Source organism: Rutidosis leptorrhynchoides, chromosome 5 (genome assembly GCF_046630445.1).
Source record: "Rutidosis leptorrhynchoides isolate AG116_Rl617_1_P2 chromosome 5, CSIRO_AGI_Rlap_v1, whole genome shotgun sequence".
In the NCBI taxonomy this organism is placed as follows: domain Eukaryota; kingdom Viridiplantae; phylum Streptophyta; class Magnoliopsida; order Asterales; family Asteraceae; genus Rutidosis; species Rutidosis leptorrhynchoides.
In genome coordinates, this window is record NC_092337.1 from 117,883,385 (window position 1) to 117,905,942 (window position 22,558).

A 22,558-nucleotide genomic window follows, 5' to 3' on the forward strand; every position below is an offset into this window, starting at 1 on the left:
CTAATGACCAATTAATCTTATCACAAAAATGTCTACATACATAACTTCTATCCGCACCAGTATCAAACAAGACAGAAGCTAAAAGATTGTTGATTGTGAATATACCTGTCACCCAGTCGGGGTTATCGTGTGCATCCCTTGCATTAACATTAAAAGCTCTACCACGGGGTGGCCCGCCATCTTTTCGCTTGTTGGGGCATGCGTTTCTGAAATGGCCCGTCTGTCCACATTCGTAGCACTTCTTAGGTCCATTGGTGTTCGGCTTCCCATTCAAAGTGGTGACCTTGCAGTCTTTCCCGATATGCTCAGCCCGTTGGCACTTCTCGCAGACAACATTGCAATACCCAGTGTGGTGTTTGTAACACCTCTTACTTTGTGGTAAGGTTCCTTTGTAGTTAGGGTTGTAGTTGGTGTTGTTGTTGGGGTTGGGGTTTCCACCGTTGTTGTGCCTCTTGGCGGGGGTTTGATCGTAGTTTCTCCCCCTGTTGTTGTTGTTGTTGTTGTTGTTGTTGTGGTTGCTGTGGTTGTTGTGGTTGTTGTCCCATTTCTTCTTTTCGCTACTAACAGCCTCAAACTTAGCCTTCTCCAGCTCATCAATAAGAATCTGATTCATGAGGGTATGCGCTATGCGCATTGCTTCGGTAACATTCGGTGGTTTGGACGATGTGACGTTTCCTTTGATAGACTTAGGGAGTCCCCAGAAGTATCTCTCCATACGCTTGAATTCCGGGGTGACCATTGTCGGACACATAAGAGCTAGTTCCAAAAATCTCCTGTTGTAACCATCAAGGTCATTCCCAATGGCCTTTAGCTGCATGAATTCCATCTCCATCTTTTGTATTTCGGTTCTCGGACAATACTCATCAATCATTGCCGCTTTGAATTCCTCCCATGGTGTAGCATACGCCTCATCAATGCCTTTCGCTTGAGCTAACGTGTTCCACCACGTTAGCGCGCCGTCAGATAGCGTGCACGAAGCAAACTTGGTTTTATTGTTCTCCGAACAGTTGCTAACTCGGAATACTGATTCAAGTCTCTCGAACCATCTGGTGAGACCAACCGGTCCCTCGGTTCCACTGAAGTTATGCGGTTTGCAGCCCTGGAATTCCTTGTAAGTACACCCATTTCGAACGGGTGGGATAACCGGTGGTGGTGGTGGCGGTGGAGCTTGGAGGTTTCTTTCAGCTAGGGCGGCAGCGAACCGTTCGTTGATCATGTCCTCAATCTGGGCTGCGGTAGGTGTGGTTCTTCCGTTGGCCATGGTATTCTAAACAAAAGTTTTGACTTAAGTCAAAATCCAGCATTCAATATGTAATAATATAGTATATATTAACCAACATGGAATCAAAACATCACATGTTATTAAATAACGCATCTAGGTACAAATACCACAGAGTCATCGTACAGTAATGTAAATAGAACATCGTGCAAGAATTTAAATAACGCAAAGTTCCATTAATAATAATAAGTTTCATACATCCGAATAAGTCCGTACAATACATAAATAATACAAAAAGCTACAACTAGATTACATCATGAAATCTAATACAAAAGTCCTACGGTGGAGGTGGGTGTAGGATGTCTAAAACCTGAGCCAACTGCTCCTCGAGCTCAGTAACCCGAGCTCGGAGGATTCCCACCTCCCTTGTCAATTCCTCGACAGTGGGAGATGGTGGGGCAGGCGGTGCTGGTGGTGCTGGTGGGGCCGGTGGAGCGGATGGTGCTGGTGCTGCCGATGGTGCGGATGGTGCTGAAGTAGATAGTCCAGCTCCGGATGTAGACGGTACGTCCCTAGATGGGAATGGTCCGTATCTAAATCTAAGTGGTACGGTTCCAGGAATAGTTAATACGTAACGGGGAACCTTACGTATCTGTGGGTCGACAGGGTACGGCACAAGCCGCTTACGGGCAGTAACCCTCCGACGCCGACCAAAAGCGTCAGTGAAAGCACTACCTCCATTCACCCCTGGAATAACGGTGCCATCAGGGCGGTACCGCTTCTTCGGCGGGGTGGAGGGTGCCTGAATAGGTACGTCAGCGGGATCCTCATCATCACTGGAGTCATCCGAAGAGGTGTCGTCTGATGGAGCATCAGTGGAAGACCCGTCATCTGAATCATGTGGTGGTGACACGGGTGGCTCAACTGGCAGTCCGAAGGCGGCCAACATCTGTCTGTGTCTGCCTGGCGAAATCGGCACTAAACGTCCGTCGGGAGTGCGTCGGCAAGGCGTGCGCATGTGGTTACGAAACGGCCCTTCCCCGAACTCCGCGGGAATCTCAATCCCACCGATGCGGGGCTGTGACCCCGAGGGTCCGAGAGCAGACGGAGCTGGAATCTCCGTAGGGTCAGAAGTAGTCACAGGTGCTGGCGCAGTACTACTCGCTCCGGAAGACGAAGCGCCGGGATCACTAGTGGGTAACGGAACCGGTGTATCAGCAACAGTAGCAGGTGGTGTGGTGGAGTCTGAGTCAGAACTGCCTAAAACGCTAGCAGGTGGTACATCCGACATCTGAACAAGGAAAAATAAATTTTCCATGTCAGTAAGTCATAAGCAAGCACGTATTAGGCCAATAATTTAAATCATGTATAACAATAAGTAGCATGGCAATAATAACGAATCGTACAGAAGTAGCATGCAATCGAAAGCAAGTAATATCATGCAGTAGTGAAATCATGTAGTAGCATACGGCATATAGCAGTAAAAGTAAGCAGCAGCATGCAGTAAGTTCAGCGGAAACAAGTAAACTAGCAAGTTGTAGATTAGTCCTATTAGTGAATCCTACTCGGGTCGGTCTTAGACTCACTAATACAACCTAATTCCCTACAACCAATGCTCTGATACCAAATGTGATGCCCCGTACAAAACCATCGTGTACGAATCATCAACAACAGGATCATTACAAGGTTAAGTACTATATGCTGTAATTAAAGAAGTTGCATTCACGATAAAAAGGTGATGTCATAACCGACATCAAATGTTTTACATTTCAAAAGCATGCTTCACTAAGTAGAAGCAAATAATAAGTGTATGTGACCACAATGGTCGTTACAAGTCATAGTTCAAAAGTAATAAAGTTTGAATGCAAGGTAAAGTAGTTCATGCGATGACAACTCTAAGCAGCGGGTGTCTACAGCACGACTAGTACACAGCGGAAGCTAACCTCAAGCACCTGAGAAAAACATGCTTAAAACGTCAACACAAAGGTTGGTGAGCTATAGTTTAAGTATAACAGTATGTAAGGTAGGCCACGAGATTTCAGTGCTACAAAGAGCGTTTCAAAACAGTATGATAAAGTATATGTTAACCGTGGGCACTTGGTAACTAACTTAACGTTTATACCCCCTGAAAGTACACTTGGCAAGTGCGTGTGTCTACGAAGTATTAAACACTCGTTAAATGCTAGCGCGACTAGCCCGAGTGGGGATGTCAAACCCTATGGATCCATATCTAAGATTCGCGTTCACGGTTCAAAAACCAATGATTAAACGTTGCCGAGCTAAAGGGAATGTTTATGCCGTTGTATAACCCACACATATATAAGTTTAAGTACTCGCGCCTAGTATGTAAAACATAAAATCCGCATGTATTCTCAGTTCCCAAAATAAGTTAAAGTAAAAAGGGAATGCTATAACTCACAATGATAATGTAGTCGTAAAGTCGGTTCGGAAAAGGTGTGCAAGTAATCGGTCCGAAGGTCCTCAACCAAAGGCAAATAGTACTAAGTCAGTAAATCGTCTTAATAGGTTTAAAAGTATGTAAATAAGGTCTTAAGGGTCATCATCATTCATCATCTAACAAAAGGGGTAAAGTAGGTTTCGTTCATGAAAGTAGTTTAAAACAAAGGCTGACTTCAGTCAGTCACCACGGCCTCTACCCTTACTGAATTAAGGTGAGACCAGTGGTCATGGCTCCGTATATGAGTCCTTTAAGTGTGATAAAATTTACAGAAGCAAACTCGTATTCGTTTAACCGTGGTGACGGTCTAAGTGCGAGTAGGTCTGAAATTTCTACACAACGTTAAAAGGACCTAGTGACGGTCGGAGGGCCATAAATCCTAAATCGTAACTCGGATTAAGACGAATCCTATATGAAAAGTTATCTACTCGAAAAGTTCTATCTAAAAATCATGGTCTCAGTAGCCCAGGTCTACTGGTATGTTACAGAAACAGTAGGTCAGTAGGGTTTGGACAGAAACAGTAAGTTTAAGTGAGTTCTGGTGGTCTTGGTGCTTGATGTTCATCATGGTTCTCATCCTTGATGCATATAGTTTCAAGTGTACAACTCATTGATGTATCTACATCATCTTAACCAAGTCTTGACCATCATAACCCTAGTGCAAGTCTAAGACATGAAGCACAACTCACTTAAGAGTTGCATGTAGTTTGATGAACCAAAGTTACATCAAAGTCTTAGGTTTGACACTTACATGAACTATAAGACTAATAATAAGTTACAAACTTGAAAATAAACTTATGAAATCAAGATCTTAAAATGTAGAACATAGTTCTTAGTTAGATCTTGAAGATCCAAGACCCAAAAGTCAAGATCAAGCATAAGTATACAAAGTTATAATTAAAAAGTTTCCTTTATATGTTCTTGAACTTTAAAGTTAACTTTAAGTTCAAGATTAATGAGATCAAAGTTAACTTGTAACATTTGACCAACAAGAACATAACTCATGAAATTAAAGTGCAAGAATGAAGTAGTAAACTAAGTAAACAAGTAATTTGTTCATGGTTGTTCATACTTTAAAGATTCAAACCAAAGTTTGATCTTTAGAAAGTAAACCTTAAAGTTTACTTCATGAACTTCAAGTATGATTTCAACACATGAACATTAATCTTTGAAACAATAAAAGAAGAATCATAAACTAGTAAGTTTATGTTCTTGTGTTCTTGATAAATACAAGATATTATGAAGAATCAAACTAGTAAGTTAATTCTTGTAACATGAAAGTAAGTAACAACAATTAACAAGGCAAGTAGTTAAACAAAATCAAGAACAAGTAACAAACAACAAATGATGATGATGATTCATGTATGTATTTGGTTTTGGGACAAAGAAAGAAAAGATAAAAGCTTCATGTTACTTACAACTTGGAGAGAAAAGAGAGAAAGAATGAGAGAAGGTGCAAGTTAAGTGTGTGTTTGAATGAAAGAGTAAAATGAATACTAGTGAGTATGTAGTGTAAAAAAAAAAAATTAAAACACCACTAAATGGCAATCAAGGCCTTCGGCATTCTGCAGAAAAAAAAGGGAGGGGATGTTTGTTCTTTGGTTACTAGCTTGTAAAGTTCATTAAAGTTGGTTAATGGAGGTAGTCTCATGGGAATTATGGACAAACTAGATTCCAAGTCAAGTTAACTAACTAGTTTCCATTTAACTTGATACTTACAAGTTCTTGGTGGGCTAACTAAGTCCATTAATAATGTAGGGTGGGCTTATAAGCCCAAAGTCATAAGTCCATAACACTAATAAAGCCCAAGTTCACTTAATTAACAAATAAACTCAATTAAAGCCCAAGTAACTAAATAATCACCATAGTTACTTAAAATGATTAATAAAACTAATCATGAATGTAAATAATACTTGAAAATATTATTCGTGCAAGTTCCGGGTGTCACAAAGACGTTTCGGGCAATTAAAGTCAAGTTCGGGCAATCATGGCAACATGTAAATGTAATAACATACATTCGTTTAATCACACGTATTAATAACAATAATTATTAATAAATAAACGTTGGAAAATCCAGGGTCATTACATGAATGGTTGTAGAGCCATGATGTGTTTTTAAACAAAAGAGAACAGTGGTATTTGTGAAAGTTGATACACATCATGCTTAAATTGTTGATAGCTAATGTTGATAGCTGATGTTGATAGCTGTACTCCACTTAATGTTTCTTGTTTATTCTTTATGCATATATGTGGAGAAGTTCGTTTGGTGTAAATGGCCGATTGATTGACGGAGGACAGAATAAAAGCTACGTTGGTTGTTGAACGGAATTAATGACTTTTTGAACGGAAACACGGATGATGGAGTAATTTTTATAAGTCAGAATGTAAGCAGCCCGAATGACGGACAACTTTATTGAGTATTCTAACTTGTTTGCTTCTAGTCATAGAATCGGATGGTGCCATTTGTTAGTACGTATTTCTCTACTAGAGAGTAGGTATATACGTACTAGTACAAAGTAAAATAAACCACGTGAGGAGTAGTTTGTCGATTGACGTTTACCCTCGGGACGAATCCCTGCAGACGCTGATCATGGTCTAAAACTATGGTGTGGCTTAAGTCAATGTTAAAATAGGGCTTACGTATGTTCTGCCTGTATCCTTGGTGCTGGGCGGATGAAGTCATGCCTTGGTGCTGGGCGGATGAAGTCATGCCTTGGAGCTGGGAGGAAGAAGTCATGCCTTGGAGCTGGGAGGAAGAAGTCATGCCTTGGAGCTGGGAGGAAGAAGTCATGTCTTGGTGCTGGGCGGATGACAGATGGAGTCTAGAGAGAGAAAGCGTGTGTGAGAGAGAAAGTCTAGAGAGGGAGTAGTATGCTGCCCAGAAATTGGGACTTGAAGTTATGGAGAATGGAGAGTGGAGAGTGGAGGGAAAGTGTGTGAGAGAGAAAGTGAAATGACTGCTCCTCTTTTCTTGTGTCAAATGAGGTGGGGAGCTTTGACGATCGCTCCAAATCCATATGGACGAACATGTCATTCATCGATTTCATTGCGAGGTATTTGACCTCTATATGATACGTTTTGTAAATATTGCATTCTTTTGAAAAAGCACACCATAAAAAAATATTTAAATCAAAGGGTTTCGACATCTGATGATTTCTATATATAGACAATCACCGTAATATAATAGTTTACAATAGTACTTCCGTTGACAATGTAGTCAAAATAAAATACATGGTGATGATTTGGTGAATGCAACGTTTCCTTGAAAAATATGCCATGTAAGACTCCATGCACATAGCTTGTCTAACATATAAGCAAACAGCGGAAGACTTCTAGGGAACCTGAGAATAAACATGCTTTCAAGTGTCAACACAAAGGTTGGTGAGTTCATAGTTTTAATGTTTTGCATAATCTGTACATAAAGGTGGATCACAAGATTTCAGTTGTTTCATCCAGAAACGTTTATCAAAATATTCTACGAAATTGAGCACCCTGGTAACTAAACTTAACGTATATATAATTTATACCCTTTGTATAATCATCTTAATAATACACGCAAACCAACGTGCACGCTTCTCAAATAGCATACGTCCGTTAAAAGGCTAGTGCTCTAGCTCGGACGGGGATATCAAGCCCTATGGATCCATATACTACTACTCGCGCCCACCAGTTCTTATAACTGGCAGTTACTAGTTACCAAAGCTAAGGGATTTTTGGTTCAAACTCAGTGTAGAATTTAGTATGTACTTGTATCCATTGCGTTTAAAATAAAGTGCATGTATTCTCAGCCCAAAAATATAGATTGTAAAAGCAATTAAAAAGGGAGCAAATGAAACTCACTTTAGTAGTACATAAAGTCGTTCACCGAAATGTGACCGAAACTTGGAATACCAAATAACCGTAGATCTCAACCTAGAGAACATATGTTGGTCAATAATTGTCTATCAAGCTAGGTCAGGTCATAGTGTATCACAATCCTAATGCTCGAGATCGACATACAAAAGTTATCCAAAGTCGTTTCAAAAAGTCAATTTTGACAATAGTTCAACAAAACGAGACATACCTCATATAAGGAGTCATTTACTCGGTTGGTAATATTCAAAAATCCATTTTATCAATCTCGTAAACAAGTTGTCTAAATCTTAATTGCAGATTCAAAAGCAATTTCAATTAACATCAATCATAATTCAGTTGATCATATCTCTTAATCCGTTCATCGAAACTATTCGATATCTAAATGAAAAGTCATTGATTTTTCGACAGCTTTCCAAAAACATGCATATCATATACCTTTTACCAGTAACATATGTATTTAATTCGTGATTCATCATAAACTATTTAACGGCGAAATTTAGCATACAAGCATGTATAAATATATATACTCTAGCACTAGACATGGATACACAATTAATATATAAAAGATAAAATATGAGTGCTTACGTATCAATATTGAGATTCAATATTGTAGGAAAGTACGTAGACGCAACGGAGATGATAAACACTAGGTTTGATCCACAAATATACTCCCGAACATTACCCATAACCTCCTTGGCAATAACCCATAATTTCCTTAGCTCTATCCCGCTTGAAAACCATTTTGAAAGTGACACGCTCATAACCTCGTCGTAGTATTTTATGTATAATACTAATTAATAATATTAATAATAATAAGATTAATAATAATATTAATCTTAATAATAATAATAATAATAATAATAATAATAATAATAATAATAATAATAATAATAATAATAATAATAATAATAATAATAATAATAATAATAATAATACGGAGTATGATATATGTGTGTGTAAGACAGAGACCAGAATGCTCGAGCTTTATAGTGTGGCCAGATTTCAGACTCCATGCGATCGCATGGTTTCTGTGTGTTATGGCCATGCGATCGCATGGCCTAGGATTCCAGCTCACATCTGATTTGTAATCTAGTTCGTCGACATATTAATTTATTATATATATAATATATTTAATTTATATAATTATTTATATATTATATTAAATTTACGTGCATAGTTGACTTGTAATTTTTGTTCCGATAAGTCGTACGTTGTCACTCGACTTATGTTCCGGTTCTGGTTTTTTGAACGCCCTTTCGTACGCTGAGAAAACTGGCTCTTTACGTTTCGTGACTCGTACCTTTGTTAAATTATAGTCTTAAATTATCAATAAACTATATCACTCAAAGTGTATCTTAAACTTTCGAGTGTTTTGGTCATTTACTTCTATAAATCATCGTCTCGTAGTATATACATATACATATATACATTTTCATTTTGAAATAGTGTTTTACTGTAGCAAAGTTTTTTTTACTGTAGCAAATAGTGATTTTCGAAAACACTGCAGTTTTTCGGGTACTGTAGCAATTCGAAAATACTGTAGCAAATTAGTGTTTTACTGGTTCATCTTAAACGTTTTAGTTAACTTATCTAAATATCAATCGAATCAATAATCGAATGTTACTATCGTTTACTAAATAACTTGAAATCATATATATATATATATATATATATATATATATATATATATATATATATATATATATATATATATATATATATATATATATATATATATATATATATATATATATATATATATATATATATGTATATGCACATTAAGTTATATATATATTGTTCGTGACTCAACATTACAGACTTTGCTTATCGTGTCGAAAACATTAAATCATTTAAAGATAAAGTTTAAATTTGGTCAGAAATTTTCGGGTCATCACAGGAGCTCTTCTATTTATAGGCAAAGTTTGGGCTAGTGAGGAGTTTCTTGGGCTTAATTAATGGGAAAGTCCAATAACTTGCATGTCTTCACTAATTTGGGCATAACTTTCTCATACGAACTCCGATTGAGGTGATTCAAAACCCAAACATCCGTAACTCAAAGCTCCACATCTTTCATTTTATGCGTGTAGACCATAGGGTACACCATTAATTATTATTATTATTATTATTATTATTATTATTATTATTATTATTATTATTATTATTATTAACGTGTTGAATGTTATCATACATTTGATGAATGTTACAATACATCTAATGAATGTTAATGTGTTTGAATGTTATCATACATCTAGTTAATGTTAACGTGTTGAATATTATTATACATCTGGTGAATGTTATCATACATCTAATGAATGTTAACATCGAATAAATGTTAACGTGTTGAATGTTATCATACATATGATGAATGTTATCATATATCTGATAAATGTTAACGTGCCAAATCTTTTCATACATCTAATGAATGTTAACGTGCTGAATGTTATCATACATCTGGTGAATATTATAATACATCTAATGAATATTAACATTTAATGAATGTTAATGTGTTGAATGTTATCATACATTCGATAAATGTTATCACTCAATGAATGTTAACGTGCTGAATGTTATCCTACATCTAACGAATGTTAACATGCTAAATGTTATCATACATATGATGAATATTAACTTGCTGAATGTTATCATACATTTGATGAATGTTATCATACATCTAATGAATGTTAGCGTGATGAATGTTATCACAAATCTGATGAATGTTAACTAATCAAATTCATGTGTAAATACACATTATTATTATTACCAATATCCAAGTTGTACAAATAAATGTTTTCATACGAGTACAACTAAACGAAGTTGATAATGAATATGAATATATGGTTGATTATATGAACTCATTACAATCAGTGTATACAACTAATACATGTAACCAAACTACACACAAATTTTAGATACTTTGAAGAAATGAAGATGTAACACATGGAGTTAGATCTGTAACGCATGTTCTTATTAACTACTTGTCATCGTACACAATTCTTCAACCGATTTCACCATCCTGCAAATTTTAGAGCATCTATCAATGAAGATTTGTAGAAACTGGTGATGATGACGTAAAAAAACACACTAAATTGCAGGGTGCTTACCAGTTGTTATCTAAGCGAAAGACTTCAATAGTTCACGAAGTTCTTCCTTGTTACGTTGCCTTTTTTCCTCGATATGAACACGCCATAGTCGTGAATCGATTCCCATCTTCATCCTGCAATTTTCAAAGTATTATACTATCACTTTTGTTTGAAAAATCCTTACACAGACTTTGACATATATTACCTACTCATACATATTAACAAAAGCAAATATTATTTCTAAACCATACAATTATTTTTACGAAAAGGAAAACAGAGTCAACATAATAAATGCAGAGGCTTTCGAGATGAAGTTAAGTTAACAGTAGGTAACAGGTGATACAGATGGTGAATTAGTGACTATTGACATCAAAAATGGTGGAGACCTTTGGTTCTTTCGTAGTGGAAGTAGATGGTAAATGATAAAGTGAAATTTTTAGCCCTTTTTAAATTTTCATCTCTTTCAATTCATCTCCCGCTCAAGAAAAATTGAAATTACATACATATTATGGAAACCGGTTTAATAAAAAAAGTGGTTTCTAATCTCGGAAACCTGTTTTTTTGAAAAATAAGGTTTCTTAAGTATACAATAGAGACCTTTTTTTTCAAAAAAACCGGTTCCTAGATTCCGTCTTTTTCTAACCGGTTTCCATTCACTTTAGAAACCTCTTTTTTCATACTCCCCTAAAAACAGGTTCCTTTTAGGGGTCCCTTTTCTCTATATTGTAGTAGTGAACCTTTTGTTTAACCTGGAACATGGAAGAAAGACACATTTAAAACAAATAATTAAACTTTTTTTAGTGTCAAGTTTCAAGATGGCACATCATTAAATAATGTTAATAGAAACATACATATTCTGCCGCCCTCACTAAATTTACTATTCTACATGTCCCTCTAAATGAGTGTTTAAGTTTTAAGTGCCAAGGTTGCACGCTTAACAACCAAGACTAATAGTAAAATCTTTCAAATGTACATACGATAGTAAAAGTGTTGATACTAAAATGTAAGGAGATTTAGCTTTTATACTAGCTATAATGGCAATTGCAAAACAAGATATATATACTCTATATGACGATATCTATAATCTGGTGTGATCAACAAACTTAAGACAACTTTATGGTACACAGAGGATATATTCAGTAAGTAATAAATTATAAAAGTTGTGACTACCCATCAAGAAACCATGAAGCAATTGAAAGATTTTGACCAACCATTGATAAATCAAATGAAACAAACAATATTATAATGAATTAATGATAATCGCTCTTACTAAAACATGACAGATTATTGCAACTTTGAGGGCCAACAATAAGCTTAAATGCCTAGCCAACTGTCCCTGTGTGAGATTGTAAGCCAAAATCCATCTTGGATGATCCAATTATGACCCAAATTAAGACCACTAAGCAAAACTACTTTGCTTCCTTATCCGATTTTCGCATCATTTGTGCTTATACATGGTTCAACCTTTTTCTATAATTCACATATATGTTATAATATTGAATACTAACATCTATCATGAATGTAGTCAATTTGCAAAACCACACTAATATTATTCTACATTTGCATTTTAATTCCCTGCATCTATGATAATGATTTCAAAATCATTCTTACTAAAAATTTAAAATTTCTCTACACTGCCTTTTATCAAAAGGAAAGCTAGATTGAAACCTGAAAAATTCATGCATAAAATATAAAAATACAGTCTATATTTCATATATCAACAACTACACAATCTCTTAAGTGTATGTATATATGAATGTGTAATTACCTCAATAACACCGAGATAATAATCATCTTCACTCAATCTTCAAACTGAATTCAAATTGAATCTTGACAAACTGAATCTTCAAACCCAAGGATCACAATTTGAATTGATTTCGTAGGCCAAACTGAATTCAAATCCCCATACGTTTGCAGCCTTTTTACAAATCAAAATCATATACTTTATCTGTTTGTTGATTGTTCCCTTTATTGCTTATCAATGATTCTTTTTACGTTGTTCAGTTGAATTTTACGAGAACATTCGATGATCGCTGACTTTAATGATGCTTTAGATCCAACGTTTTGATAAAAACCCTAACACCTGAATGAATCAAATCATCGCACCAAAGATGAATCTTCCTTCATTTTTCAGTCGAAATTAGCTTTTTCTCAAGGATAGATGAATATTCTGCATTAAACGATGAATTTGATGAAGTTTTGCGGATCGGTTTTTGGATTTGAACCCTAATTTCTCTATGGCTGTAAGGTTGATTTAGAGAATGAAACCCTAGAAATTCAGGAAACTTCGTTGCGTGTTGTTTAAAACTCCGTATTACTTTGTTTTATAGTTAGACTATTAGTCAAATGACAAGATTACCCCCTCCGCGTTGTTTTATAATTTGATGAGATTTGTGATCAGGATCTACTTGTCCACTTATCCCAATTCTACTACTTATCTCTTGATATCTCCCATATATATATATATATATATATATATATATAGGGTGAGGATCTATGGAGAATCAAAGATAGTAGAGAACCCATGGAACTCGTACAGATTGACATTTTTTTTTTTGCAGACTGACTTTTTGTGTGTGTGCAGAATTGTCTTCTTTTGTGCAGATTGCCTTTTTTCCAGTTTTTTTTTTGCAGATTGACTTTTTTTTAGATCGACTTTTTTTTACAGTTTTTTTTTTGCAGATTGACTTTTTTTTCTGTGCAAATTGACTTTTTTTTGTGCAGATCGCAGATTGATTTTTTTTTTTGCATTTTTTTTGCAGATTGACTTTTTTCAGTTTTTTTTTTTGCAGATTGACTTTTTTTTTGTGCAGATTGACTTTTTTTTCATTTTTTTTTTGCAGATTGACTTTTTTTTGTGCAGATTGACTTTTTTTAGTGTGCAGATTGACTGTTTTGTTTCAGTATTTTTTTAAAGCACAATCTCCACATAGATTGAAGTTCAATCTATGAGTTTTATGAGTTCTCTACATACTCTAGTTCTCTATGGATCCTTTCAATATATATATATATATATATATATATATATATATATATATATATATATATATATATATATATATATATATATATATAAAGGGTCATCATCAGGAGGGAAACATTTTTTTGGAGGAAGTAATTTTTTATTGTTTTTTTGAATTTTTTTTCAAAAATTAAGATCACATGAAAGTATGAACATTTAAAAAAGACACTTTGTGACGAATGTTATTATTTTGACTGGAAATCGCTCGAAGAAATAAATGATAGCATTCATCATGAGTAATGTTTTAATTAGAGTTTATTTGCATCGTTTTGTTTTTCACCTTGTGTAAAGTGTTTTTTTTCGAAATTTAGCCCGATTTAGAGTTTAGGGTTCAGGGTTTAGAGTTTAGTGTTTTGAGTTTAGTCCCAAAACCTTAAACCCAAAACTCTAAACTGTTCGTGGTAAAAATTCAATCTAAACCCTAAACCCTAATTTCTAAACCCAAAATTCTAATTTCTAAACCCTAATTTTTAACCCCTAATTTTCTAAGCCCTAATTTTCAAACCCTAATTTGTAACCCCTTAAAAAAAAAAAAAAAAAACTCAGAAGCAAAATAATAACATTTATCACAAAGTGTCTTTTTTAAATATTCATATTTTTATGTGATCTTAATGTATGAATTTTTTTTGAAAAAAACGAAAAAAAATTATTTCCCCCCACTTCCTCTCAAAAAAGTGCTTCCCTCTTAATTAAAACACTATATATATATATATATATATATATATATATATATATATATATATATATATATATATATATATATATATATATATATATATATATATATATATATATATGAGGGATCAGATGAGAACTTTTTTGTGTGAGAACCCTGAGAACTCAAAAATACACCAAAATACACTGAAATTCGAGTAAAAAAAGTGACGGTCGAGCAAAAAACAACGAATTCGAGCAAAAATGGGGAAATTCGAGCAAAAAAAGGCGGGCGAACAAAAAATTGATAGTCAAACAAAAAAAGGCGGGCGAACAAAAATGTGTTCTACATTTTTGAAATTCAAACAAAAAAATGTAGAACACATTATAGTCGAACAAAACTGTGTTCTACATTTTTGAAATTCGAGCAAAAAAAAGGCGGGCGAACAAAAAATTGATAATCGAACAAAAAAAAAGGCGGGCAAACAAAAATGTGTTCTACATTTTTGAAATTCGAACAAAAAAATGTAGAACACGTGATAGTCGAACAAAAATGTGTTCTACATTTTTGAAATTCGAATTTTTTTTTTGTGCTCGACTATGATTTTTTTGTTCGTCCGTGTTTTATATTTTTGCTCGAATTTCCTTTTTTTGCTCGCCCGCGTACCTTTTTTGCTCGAATTTTAGTGTATTTGGAGTATATTTAGAGTTCCTAGAGTTCTCACACTAAAAAAGTTTTCACTTGATCCTCTCTCTTTCTCTCTCTCTCTCTCTCTCTCTCTCTCTCTCTATATATATATATATATATATATATATATATATATATATATATATATATATATATATATATATATATATATATATATATATTAAGTGTTTAGGTTAAGATTGTTAAGGCATATGAGAAGAAGAAGAAAAAGATCCAAATGCGGAACAAGATTTATCTTTTAATGTGATTACTATTATGGCTAATTTCAAACCTCATAATAAATCAAACAACAAAAGAAAAAGAGGGGAATATTAATAAATAAAAAAAAGGCGTACAATCATAAGATCGATAACATAGATTTCGATTTTCATGGCTATAGATGAACTGAAAGAATCCAACTTGTGATGGAGGAGGTAATTAAACCTGGCAATTGAGACCCAATTTCTCAAATTTGGTCAAATTGGTCAAGCTTTTAAGTCAATTGGTTCTTGAAAAAAAGTCTGGCAATGTAAACCCCAAACTTTAAAATTTTTTGAATGAGTTTCCCTCTAACCTATTGAGTTCTATACAATAAATATTGAAAGTAAATAAGGAATACCTCAAAAGAATTTGAGAACAAAGCGTTAGGATATTGAATCTTTAAAGACTTGAAAAGTAAACCCTAACTATCTTGAGAGAAAACAAAACTAAAAGTATATAAAGTGAAATTGAAAACTGATATAAAACCCTACATGGTAGCCCTCTATCTATAAAGCAAACCCCCATATAATCAAAACATAATCAAGCCGGCGGCAGGTTGTGACAGTCAGCGGATGTTTCCAAATTAGCCAGCGGCTGGAATGCATAGTCGGAAGTTGTTTCCATTTTCCAGAACATTCTTCGAATAGTTTTCGGCTATTCACTTAGCTGGGACCTCGAATACAACTTTGAATCTTTTCGATCTTTAAACATCTTCAACATTCAGGTGTCAGTTCTTTGGATAGCCAGGGGCTGTTTATGATTTTTCTGGCGTCTCTTCCAATTATCGGGGGTTGTTTTATGCAGATCTAGGTTTTTCTGGAACTGTGATGAACACTTTAGCTGACAGCTAAATGGAAAGATGTGGGCTATTTTTGCTGTTTTCGACTCCTCGTCATTCCTTATCCGTACATCATCTAACTTTCATTGATTTTCAATTTAGCTTAAATGGAAAGAATATCGCCTTAAATTGATTTGCAAAAGATATTTAATTTGGGCGATATTAACACCACAAGGCCTTGAATTAAACACTTAATTCACAATTTAAAAACTTTTGCTAAAAACCCAATAACTTTAATAGTTAAGGAACACATGAACCTGTTATGATCCCACATCGCCCAAGTATGGGATTGGGTGATGGCTTATAAGGAAAGGTGTCCCCTCCTCCTTCAAGCTAGCTTTTAGAAGTGAGTTCTACACTTAACTTATGGCTAGTCCGAGCTTACCTCCGGTTCGTCCCAGGGTCGGCTTTGGATCTCTCCGGTTCGTCCCAGGAGATCATGACAATTGGTATCAGAGCTAGCCTCATCTTTCGGGACCCCACACCTCGGAGTGGTGGCCTATGGAGTGGTGGCTTGGACCCAAAGAGAGGGTGCCAACCGTGACCAACATAGCCGTGACCAACGAGGACGTTGGCTCTTTAAGGGTGGGGTATTGTTATGATCCCACATCGCCCAAGTATGGGATTGGGTGATGGCTTATAAGGCAAGGTGTCTGTAACATCCCGCGTTTTTTTTTTCGTTAAATTTATTTTTAACACTATTTTTTTTAAATAATATCTTTCGTTATTTAAATTCGTAGTTTCCGTTGACTAACGTTCATAATATTTTCGCTATTTAATTATTACATCACTCGGTTACTCGAGCGTTTTTTTTTAATATTCGTTTGGTTAATTCACACACCCGCTTTCAAAATTGAGGGACCGAAGTTGCCAAGTGGGAAAACTAGTTGACTAGGTCAACTAGTCAACCCACTCTTTCCACCATTCATTTCCATCTATCTCCTACTTCCTTTTTCTCTCTAGTCACCAAGAACATCAACTTCAACCAACTCACTAATTCATCATCTAAATCGGATTTAGCAAGCAAACATCAAAACAAATTACATATTTGGAATCCTCTCTTCATCCTCTTCAATTTGGTACCAATTTCACTACTTGGGGTAAGGTTTTTTTAAAAACTCTAGATTTCTCTAAATTCGTTTTATATACTTGAAATGGTGTTAGTTAGTGTCTATGGCTCAAGTCTAACATGAATATATGTTTGGTTTGCTCGATTTGTTGTTTTTGGAGTAACTAGCATGAACTTGAAATGGGTGTGCTTAATCTTTGATTTTGGATGAGTTAATGTTGTTTAAATGTTAAAGTTCATGTATTAAAAGTGTTACTAGCATCATTAGCTTCATTTTGATGTGTAAGTTGATTTAGAAAAGCTTCATTTACAAAATGGTTGAATTCATGATTTTGGTTAGGGTTTAATGAACTTTAAAACGGGATTTTGATGCATTGAATGCTTGTTAATGTTGTTAGTAAGTATTTAATTGTATTGTATGTTTCATTACCTTCAAAACGGCATATAATACATGTAAATTGGTTGCCCGAATCATGAAATGCGTTTTACAAACTTGAAACTTTGATTATGAACGTTCATTGAACATTTGACGAGAATTTGATTATTTTAAATGCATGTTTTGATTGATAATATATACTTAGTTGTGTTCCTTGACAAAAGAGCTTTCCAACGATATAAGATACGCATTCTAAGTGTTTACGGTTTGTATTTTGTGCTAAATTGAGTTTTGGAAAAGACTTGAACAATTGAGACTGACCAGGTACCAGCACCCGTTATTCGCCGCGGCGCGGCCAGCCTTTGTCGCGGCGCGACAATAGGCATGGTTTGGTTCTGACCTCCTTGGTCAAAATAAGAAAAATGTTTGGCACGCTATGGACCTCCGATTCACATGAGACTTGTTCTAACATGCTTATATATGAATAAAAACCTCAGAAAATTAGTTCGGGACCCGACCCGAACGTGTTGACTTTTTCGTTGACTTTGACCGACCAAAGTTTGACTTTTTGTCAAACTTAACCAAATGATTATGCAACTTTCCTAGCTTGTTTCTATACTTGTATCTTGCATGAAACTTGACAAATTGATTCACATGCTATTTTAATCGAGTCGTAACGAGCCATAGGACTAATTGAACACATTTCACCCGACCTTGTGTCGTAACCGGTTAATTGATACAACTTACTTGTTTAGGTCAAGGCTAAGCAACTTTCATGCACACGTTTACTTTATGAAGTACTTTTATACTCGCGCACTCGAGGTGAGATCATAGTCCCATCTTTCAAACAACTTTTATGCTTTAAACTATGGGATGAGAAACATATACGTATCATACTTTTACACTTTGAACACAAGTACGAAAACGAACATTCCACGTACGGGTTTGAACAAAAAGCCTCAATTCAATTATCATTAGTTACACTTGCAGGGTGTAAACGTGAACTTATATTATGTGATCACATGGGCTTGACGAGCCTCATTCGGACGGTTCGCTACCGTTAGCGGATGAAATATATTTTCGGGTCTAGTGTATGTTCTAACACTACGCAAAGGGTGCAAAACAGTTAAGTTTGATAATTGGGTGCCCGGAATACAAACAACAACTTTGGAATGCAAATGATTTTGATAATCATCTTATACTAAATCTTGTGGTTCAAATACAACGTTTACTAAAACACCTATGATTTCACCAACGTTTTTCGTTGACAGTTTTCTATATGTTTCTCAGGTTCATACTTGGCTATTTGATACATGCTTCCGCGTACACTCATATTTGCTTGGAGTCAAGCATACATGCATACACTCTGATTTCTTGCGTGGGGTCAAGCATACATACATACATACGCTAGTGATAGCACCTTTGGATTCAAACATATCGTTTACATACTTACGCTATTTATAGCAACCGTGATTTTAAACTAATTATGTCGCAAGTTATCTCATTTATAATTTATCCTTTTGCAAACTTAAAATTGTTGTCGAACGGTTTTGTAAACTAAACTTTGTAAGTTTTGTACGTTTCAAATGAATGCGACATAATTTTGGTCAAACGTGTCTCATATAGGGACTACGACCACGTAACGGGACCTAAGTTAACGGCGCCGTCAATGACGATTTTGTCGGGTCGTTACAGTGTCCCCTCCTCCTTCAAGCTAGCTTTTGGGAGTGAGTTCTACACTTAATTTATGGCTAGTCCGAGCTTACCTCCATTTCGTCCCAGGGTCGGCTTTGGATCTCTCCGGTTCGTCCCAGGAGATCATGACAGAACCGTAACCCAAAAATACGATTTAAGCAGAAAAAATTGTAACATGATTGTAGTTTTAAAATATCAAAAAATATAGGACAATGACGATTTGGATATGAAAAACAAATAAAACTCACAAAGTCCTTGATTTTGAATTTTCCAAATAAAGTTGTGACTTTCAATTGATGAATTAATTAAAATTGATGATCCAAACAGATTAAGATGATGATTATAATGCGAAAACCACTCTTAATTAAATCAAAACATTAATGTATTACCATGAAGACCTAAATTGTTTACCTTTTTATATTTAAAGTCAAAATCACGATCTTAGATCTAATAACAGCAATGATGAGTACAAATTTATATCTGAATCGGTGTACAGTGATGTATCCCACTCCGATACCAATTATTAGTCCTAAACTACAATGAATTCGTGAATAGACAAGAACACTAATGTGAACAAACAATTTAATATTCAAATACGTATCAATATTACATCCACGACTTTCATGATCTTGTTACAATGCTCTTCATATATATAGATAGTACCTAGAGTGGGGAGGTTTTACCTTCACAATATCTTTGTGTGTAAGAGCACCAGGAGTCGTCCCATTTTTTCACCGTTATGGACATTTAACGCCGGGGACGGTGGATCTGCCGACTCCCCACTGGCGTTAAACCACCGTTAAATGCCGGCGTCGGAGCTCACCATCGGGTGGGTAACGCTGGTTCCTTTTTTTTTTTTTTTCGTTTTCCATTAATTATCTGCTATTTTGTTTTGATGTTTCATTTTTCTTTTCTTTGTGTGTGTGTGTTTGAAGGTGGTGCTGATTGATGAAGATGAAAGTAGGTGGAGATGAAAGTAGTTGCAGGCTTTAGGGTTATAAATAAAAATTGGGTTAAAATTTGGGACAAGTATTATTTAGGCCATTAAAAATGGCAAAAAAAGGCTGCATTTTTTTTAAAGGACAAGTATCATTTAGGCCCAAGTATCACAATAATTCTTATTCTTATTTATATTATATTTTTTAGTTAGTTAAATATAATTAAATAATAAATAAAAGTATAAAAATAAATTAAATAATAATAATTAAACAATTGATTTAACACTGAACCATTTCCCCTGTTTTGGCCTCAGTGTTAAATCCAGTGTTAAATTTAACACTGAGATTTAACACCGAACGACTCCCAGTGCTCTAAATGTCTTGAAGGTTATGTGAAGTTAGGGCATCCCAACTCCCAAGGTATACATACCTTGTGCCTAAGGCTTTACCAAGGCCAAGCACACCACAACACACATCTCATTATTGGACTCCTTAATTTGGTGGCTCAACATATTCATTGAAACTTATGACCTAGTTGACTTGCTTGTTGGAGTGCAAAGTTCGAATTAAACAAGGTTTACTGAATATGTGAAATTGGTGATCGCGAATTTTGAGTTATGGTCGCAAGAATAAAATCTGTGCTGAGAAAACAAAACTCGCGACCACCAGAATTTAGTTGCGGTCGCGAAAATGGTGCTGACGGGAGAAAATTCTAGAATTGAGTTTTCTTGCTCGTTAAGTAGTTTCCTTGTTCAGATTTGCCTATATAAACACCCTATGTAACCCATACAATGTGTGCACGAAATTAATAGTGAAAAATCTCTGGTTTGCACCCGTGGAGTAAAGCCTTCTCCGTGTTTGGAGTTGGGATATAACCACGTTAAATCCTTGTGTCGTTTTATGCTTTTATTTATCGTTCTTATGCTTTAATTATTCATTTGTCGTTCGTGGGTTGTTTGTGATTGACGATACCACAATCACCTGTTCTTGTTTGGGTCCTAAATCCTAACAAGTGGTATCAAGAGCTTCAAGTGTAGTGACCCGAACTTTTTCATGTTTATATATATTAAATGAAATTAGTATATTTACATGATTAAATGTTTTCAACATGTTAAGCAATCAAACTTGTTTAGACTTGATTATTTGAAATGTGTTTCATATAGACAATTGACCACCCAAGTTGACCGGCGATTCACGAACGTTAAAAATTTGTAAAAACTACATGATGATATATATATATATGGATATATATATATGGTTAACATAAGATTATGATAAGTAACTATCTCACTAAGTATATTTACAATGAGTGATATACATAAAATTGAGTTTATTGAATTAAGAAACTCGAAACGATATATATAACGATTATCGTTATAACGTCTTACTAAATACATTGATACACTATGTTTAACATGATAAAATGATAATTAAGTATATCATTAAGTGTGTTAACAATGAACTACATATGTAAAACAAGACTACTAACTTAAGAATTTCGAAACGAGGCATATATGTAACGATTATCGTTGTAACAACATTTAACTGTATATATATCATACTAAGATATATTAATATATCATAATATCATGATAATGTAATAATTTAACATCTCTTTAGATATAATAAACAATGGGTTAACAACATTTAACAAGATCGTTAACCTAAAGGTTTCAAAACAACATTTACATGTAACTACTAACGATGACTTAACGACTCAGTTAAAATGTATATACATGTAGTGTTTTAATATGTATTCATACACTTTTGAAAGACTTCAAGACACTTATCAAAATACTTCTACTTAACAAAAATGCTTACAATTACATCCTCGTTCAGTTTCATCAACAATTCTACTCGTATGCACCGTATTCGTACTCGTACAATACACAGCTTTTAGATGTATGTACTATTGGTATATACACTCCAATGATCAGCTATTAGTAGCCCATGTGAGTTAACTAACACATGTGGGAACCATCATTTGACAACTAGCATGAAATATCTCATAAAATTACAAAAATATTAGTAATCATTCATGACTTATTTACATGTAAACAAAATTACACATCTTTTATATCTAATCCATACACCAACGACCAAAAACACCTAAAAACACTTTCATTCTTCAATTTTCTTCATCTAACTGATCTCTCTCAAGTTCTATCTTCAAGTTCTAAGTGTTCTTCATAAATTCTACAAGTTCTAGTTTCATAAAATCAAGAATACTTCCAAGTTTACTAGCTCACTTCCAATCTTGTAAAGTGATCATACAACCTCAATAAATCCTTGTTGTTTACAGTAAGATATCATTCTAAATCAAGGTAATACTCATATACAAACTTTGATTCAATTCCTATAACTATAACTATCTTAATTCGAGTGATAATCTTACTTGAACT

At 34.7% G+C, this 22,558-nt stretch overlaps 1 long non-coding RNA gene across 1 annotated transcript; it reads right to left on the reverse strand.

The window, feature by feature from the left end:
• Positions 1–10,285: 10,285 nt before the first annotated feature.
• Positions 10,286–12,899, reverse strand: LOC139848387 (uncharacterized). Its single transcript, XR_011759940.1, has 3 exons — positions 12,384–12,899; positions 10,637–10,749; positions 10,286–10,548 (listed from the first exon to the last, which is right to left on the reverse strand). It is a non-coding gene; the product is annotated as an uncharacterized lncRNA (long non-coding RNA).
• Positions 12,900–22,558: the final 9,659 nt, after the last annotated feature.